Source organism: Sinocyclocheilus grahami, unplaced genomic scaffold, assembly GCF_001515645.1.
Source record: "Sinocyclocheilus grahami isolate Dianchi unplaced genomic scaffold, SAMN03320097.WGS_v1.1 scaffold1967.1, whole genome shotgun sequence".
In the NCBI taxonomy this organism is placed as follows: domain Eukaryota; kingdom Metazoa; phylum Chordata; class Actinopteri; order Cypriniformes; family Cyprinidae; genus Sinocyclocheilus; species Sinocyclocheilus grahami.
Window position 1 is genome coordinate 6,375 of NW_015507146.1, and position 5,811 is coordinate 12,185.

At 44.0% G+C, this 5,811-nt stretch overlaps 1 long non-coding RNA gene across 1 annotated transcript in view; it reads left to right on the forward strand.

Moving 5' to 3' along the window:
- The first annotated feature begins 4,188 nt into the window (after window positions 1-4,188).
- The window catches only part of LOC107573525 (uncharacterized), a 2,354-nt gene continuing 731 nt past the window's right edge, over window positions 4,189-5,811 (forward strand). Inside the window, exon 1 of the long non-coding RNA XR_001607520.1 lies at window positions 4,189-4,337. This is a non-coding gene — a long non-coding RNA (uncharacterized lncRNA). The remainder of the gene's footprint in view (window positions 4,338-5,811) is intronic.

The following is a 5,811-nucleotide window of genomic DNA, read 5'->3' on the forward strand; positions in this document are numbered from 1 at the left end:
GGGCGGTTGCTAAGGTGTTGCTATGCGGTTGCTAAGGCAGTCAGGCGGTTGCTAGGGTGTTGCTATGTGGATATTAGGGTACTCGGGTGGTTGCTAAGGTGTTGTAATGCGGTTGCTAAGATACTTGGGGTGGTTGATTTGGATAGTTGGTAGAGTCTTGCTATGGAGATAGATAGATAGATAGATAGATAGATAAATAGATAAATAGATCGAAATAGTCAGATGATAGATAGATAGATAGATAGATAGATAGATAGTTAGATAGATAGATAGTTAGATAGATAGATAGATAGATAGATAGATAGATAGATAGATTAATAGATGCAACTGCTAGAATAGCTGTGTAGTTGCTAAGGTGTTGCTATTCGGTTGCAAGTGTACTTGGGGTGGTTACTGGAGCGGTTGCTAGGGTACCCAGGATTGGTTGCTAGGGTTTTGCTATGTGGTTGCTAGGGTACCCAGGGAGGTTGCTAAGCGGATGATATGTGGTTGCTAAGGTACCCGGGGTGGTTGCTGGGGTGTTGCTATGTGGTTGCTATGGTACCCGGGGTGGTTGCTAGGGTGTTGCTATGCATTTGCTAGGTTACCCGGGATTGTTGCCAAGGTGTTGCTATGAGGATGCTAGGGTACCCGGGGTGGTTGCTAAGGTGTTCTTATTCGGTTTCTAAGGTACTTGGGGTGGTTGCTAGGTTGGTTTGGATAGTTGCTATAGTGTTGCTATGAAGATAGATAGATAGATAGATAGATAGATAGATAGACAGCTGCAAGAATAGCCGTGTGGTTCCTAAGGTGTTGCTATTCAGTTGCAAGTGTACTTGGGGTGGTTACTAGAGCGGTTGCTAGGGTACCCAGGATTGGTTGCTAGGGTTTTGCTGTGCGGCTGCTAGGGTACGCAGGGCAGTTGCTAGGGTGTTGCTATGTGGTTGCTAGGGTAGGTTGCTAAGTGGATGATATGTGGTTGTTAAGGTACCTGGGGTGGTTGCAATTGTGTTGCTATGTGATTTCTATGGTACCCGGGGTGGTTGCTAGGATGTTGCTTTGCGGTTGATAGGGTTCCCGGGGCGGTTGCTAAGGTGTTGCTATGCGGTTGCTAAGGTAGTCGGGGTGGTTGCTAGGGTGTTGCTATGTATTTGCTACGCTACCCATGGTGGTTGCTAAGGTGTTGCTCTGTGGATGCTAAGGTACTTGAGATGGTTGCTAGGTTGGTTTGGATAGTTGCTAGGGTACCCAGGGAGGTTGCTAAGGGGGTGATATGTGGTTGCTATGGTACCTGGGGTGGTTGCTAGGGTTTTGCTATGTGTTTGCTATGGTACACGGGGTGGTTGCTAGGATGTTGCTTTGCGGTTGCTAGGGTTCCCAGGGCGGTTGCTAAGGTGTTGCTATGCGGTTGCTAAGGCAGTCAGGCGGTTGCTAGGGTGTTGCTATGTGGATATTAGGGTACTCGGGTGGTTGCTAAGGTGTTGTAATGCGGTTGCTAAGATACTTGGGGTGGTTGATTTGGATAGTTGGTAGAGTCTTGCTATGGAGATAGATAGATAGATAGATAGATAGATAAATAGATAAATAGATCGAAATAGTCAGATGATAGATAGATAGATAGATAGATAGATAGATAGTTAGATAGATAGATAGTTAGATAGATAGATAGATAGATAGATAGATAGATAGATAGATTAATAGATGCAACTGCTAGAATAGCTGTGTAGTTGCTAAGGTGTTGCTATTCGGTTGCAAGTGTACTTGGGGTGGTTACTGGAGCGGTTGCTAGGGTACCCAGGATTGGCTGCTAGGGTTTTGCTATGGGGTTGCTAGGGTACCCAGGGAGGTTGCTAAGCGGATGATATGTGGTTGCTAACGTACCCGGGGTGGTTGCTAGGGTGTTGCTATGTGGTTGCTATGGTACCCGGGGTGGTTGCTAGGGTGTTGCTATGCATTTGCTAGGTTACCTGGGGTTGTTGCTAAGGTGTTCTTATTCGGTTGCTAAGGTACTTGGGGTGGTTGCTAGGTTGGTTTTGATAGTTGCTAGAGTGTTGCTATGAAGATAGATAGATAGATAGATAGATAGATAGATAGATAGATAGATAGATAGATAGATAGACAGACAGATATAGTCAGATGAAAGATAGATAGATAGATAGATAGATAGATAAATAGATAGATAGATGGATAGATTGATAAATGCAACTGTTAGAATAGCCGTGTGGTTGCTAGGGTTTTGCTATGTGGTTGCTAGGGTTTTGCTATGTGGTTGCTAGGGTTTTGCTATGTGGTTGCTAGGGTTTTGCTATGTGGTTGCTAGGGTTTTGCTATGTGGTTGCTAGGGTTTTGCTATGTGGTTGCTAGGGTTTTGCTATGTGGTTGCTAGGGTTTTGCTATGTGGTTGCTAGGGTTTTGCTATGTGGTTGCTAGGGTTTTGCTATGTGGTTGCTAGGGTTTTGCTATGTGGTTGCTAGGGTTTTGCTATGTGGTTGCTAGGGTTTTGCTATGTGGTTGCTAGGGTTTTGCTATGTGGTTGCTAGGGTTTTGCTATGTGGTTGCTAGGGTTTTGCTATGTGGTTGCTAGGGTTTTGCTATGTGGTTGCTAGGGTTTTGCTATGTGGTTGCTAGGGTTTTGCTATGTGGTTGCTAGGGTTTTGCTATGTGGTTGCTAGGGTTTTGCTATGTGGTTGCTAGGGTTTTGCTATGTGGTTGCTAGGGTTTTGCTATGTGGTTGCTAGGGTTTTGCTATGTGGTTGCTAGGGTTTTGCTATGTGGTTGCTAGGGTTTTGCTATGTGGTTGCTAGGGTTTTGCTATGTGGTTGCTAGGGTTTTGCTATGTGGTTGCTAGGGTTTTGCTATGTGGTTGCTAGGGTTTTGCTATGTGGTTGCTAGGGTTTTGCTATGTGGTTGCTAGGGTTTTGCTATGTGGTTGCTAGGGTTTTGCTATGTGGTTGCTAGGGTTTTGCTATGTGGTTGCTAGGGTTTTGCTATGTGGTTGCTAGGGTTTTGCTATGTGGTTGCTAGGGTTTTGCTATGTGGTTGCTAGGGTTTTGCTATGTGGTTGCTAGGGTTTTGCTATGTGGTTGCTAGGGTTTTGCTATGTGGTTGCTAGGGTTTTGCTATGTGGTTGCTAGGGTTTTGCTATGTGGTTGCTAGGGTTTTGCTATGTGGTTGCTAGGGTTTTGCTATGTGGTTGCTAGGGTTTTGCTATGTGGTTGCTAGGGTTTTGCTATGTGGTTGCTAGGGTTTTGCTATGTGGTTGCTAGGGTTTTGCTATGTGGTTGCTAGGGTTTTGCTATGTGGTTGCTAGGGTTTTGCTATGTGGTTGCTAGGGTTTTGCTATGTGGTTGCTAGGGTTTTGCTATGTGGTTGCTAGGGTTTTGCTATGTGGTTGCTAGGGTTTTGCTATGTGGTTGCTAGGGTTTTGCTATGTGGTTGCTAGGGTTTTGCTATGTGGTTGCTAGGGTTTTGCTATGTGGTTGCTAGGGTTTTGCTATGTGGTTGCTAGGGTTTTGCTATGTGGTTGCTAGGGTTTTGCTATGTGGTTGCTAGGGTTTTGCTATGTGGTTGCTAGGGTTTTGCTATGTGGTTGCTAGGGTTTTGCTATGTGGTTGCTAGGGTTTTGCTATGTGGTTGCTAGGGTTTTGCTATGTGGTTGCTAGGGTACCCAGGGAGGTTGCTATGCGGATTATATGTGGTTGCTAAGGTACCCGGGGTGGTTGCTAGGGTTTTGCTATGTGGTTGCTATGGTACCCAGGGTGGTTGCTAGGGTGTTGCTATGCATTTGCTAGGTTACCCTGGGTTGTTGCTAAGGTGTTCTTATTCGGTTGCTAAGGTACTTGGGGTGGTTGCTAGGTTGGTTTGGATAGTTGCTATAGTGTTGCTATGAAGATAGATAGATAGATAGATAGATAGATAGATAGATAGATAGATAGATAGATAGATAGATAGATAGATAGATAGATAGATAGATAGATAGATAGATAGATAGATAGATAGATAGATAGATAGATAGATAGATAGATAGATAGATAGATAGATAGATAGATAGATAGATAGATAGATAGATAGATAGATAGATAGATAGATAGATAGATAGATACATCTGCTAGAATAGCCGTGTGGATGCTAAGGTGTTGTTATTCGGTTGCAAGTGTACTTGGGGTGGTTACTGGAGCGGTTGCTAGGGTACCCAGGATTGGTTGCTAGGGTAGCTAGGGTACCCAGGGAGGTTGCTAAGCGGATGATATGTGGTTGCTAAGGTACCCATGGGTGTTGCTATGTGGTTGCTATGGTACCCGGGGTGGTTGCTAGGGTGTTGCTTTGCGGTTACTAAGGTACCCGGGGCGGTTGTTAAGGTGTTACTATGCAGTTGCTAAAGTACTTGGGGTGGTTGCTAGGTTGGTTTGGATAGTTGCTTGAGTGTTGCTATGGAGATAGATAGATAGAAATAGTCAGATGAATGATAGAGAGATAGATAGATAGAAATAGTCAGATGAATGATAGAGAGATAGATAGATAGAAATAGTCAGATGAATGATAGAGAGATAGATAGATAGAAATAGTCAGATGAATGATAGAGAGATAGATAGATAGAAATAGTCAGATGAATGATAGAGAGATAGATAGATAGATAGATAGATAGATAGAAATAGTCAGATGAATGATAGAGAGATAGATAGATAGAAATAGTCAGATGATAGATAGATAGACAGATAGATAAATAGATTGATGGATAGATAGATAGATGCAGCTACTAGAATAGTCATGTGGTTGCTAAGGGGTTGCTATTCCGTTGCAAGTGTACTTGGGGTGATTACTAGATCGGTTGCTAGGGGATGCTATCCGGCTGCAAAGGTAGTCAGGGTGGTTGCTAGTGTGTTGCTATGCAGTTGCTAAGGCACTTGGGGTGGTTGCTAGGTTGGTTTGGATAGTTGCTTCAGTGTTGCTATGGAGATAGATAGATAGATAGATAGATAGATGCAGCTACTAGAATAGTCATGTGGTTGCTAAGGTGTTGCTATTCCGTTGCAAGTGTACTTGGGGTGATTACTAGATCGGTTGCTAGGGGATGCTATCCGGCTGCAAAGGTAGTCAGGGTGGTTGCTAGTGTGTTGCTATGCAGTTGCTAAGGCACTTGGGGTGGTTGCTAGGTTGGTTTGGATAGTTGCTAGAGTGTTGCTATGGAGATAGATAGATAGATAGATTATACATAGAGAGATAGATAGATAGATAGAAATAGTGAGATGAACGATAGATAAATAGGCTAAGGTGTTGCTATGCGGTTGCTAATTTCTTGGGGTGGATGCTAGGTTGGTTTGGATAGTTGCTAGAGTGTTGCAATGAAGATAGATAGATATATAGATAGATAGATAGATAGAAATAGTCAGATAATAGATATATAATAGATAGATAGATAGATAGATAGATAGATAGATAGATAGAAGCAGCTGCTAGAGTAGCCGTGTGGTTCCTAAGGTGTTGCTATTCGGTTGCAAGTGTACTTGGGGTGGTTACTAGAGCGGTTGCTAGGGTACCCAGGATTGGTTGCTAGGGTTTTGCTGTGCGGCTGCTAGGGTACGCAGGGCAGTTGCTAGGGTGTTGCTATGTGGTTGCTAGGGTACCCAGGGAGGTTGCTAAGTGGATGATATGTGGTTGCTAAGGTTTCCCGGGACGATTGCTAAGGTTTTGCTTTGCGGTTGCTAAGGTAGTCAGGGTGGTTGCTAGGATGTTGCTATACATTTGCTAGGCTACCCAGGGTGGTTGCTAAGGTGTTGCTATGTGGATGCTAAGGTACTTGGGGTGGTTGCTAGGTTGGTTTGGATAGTTGCT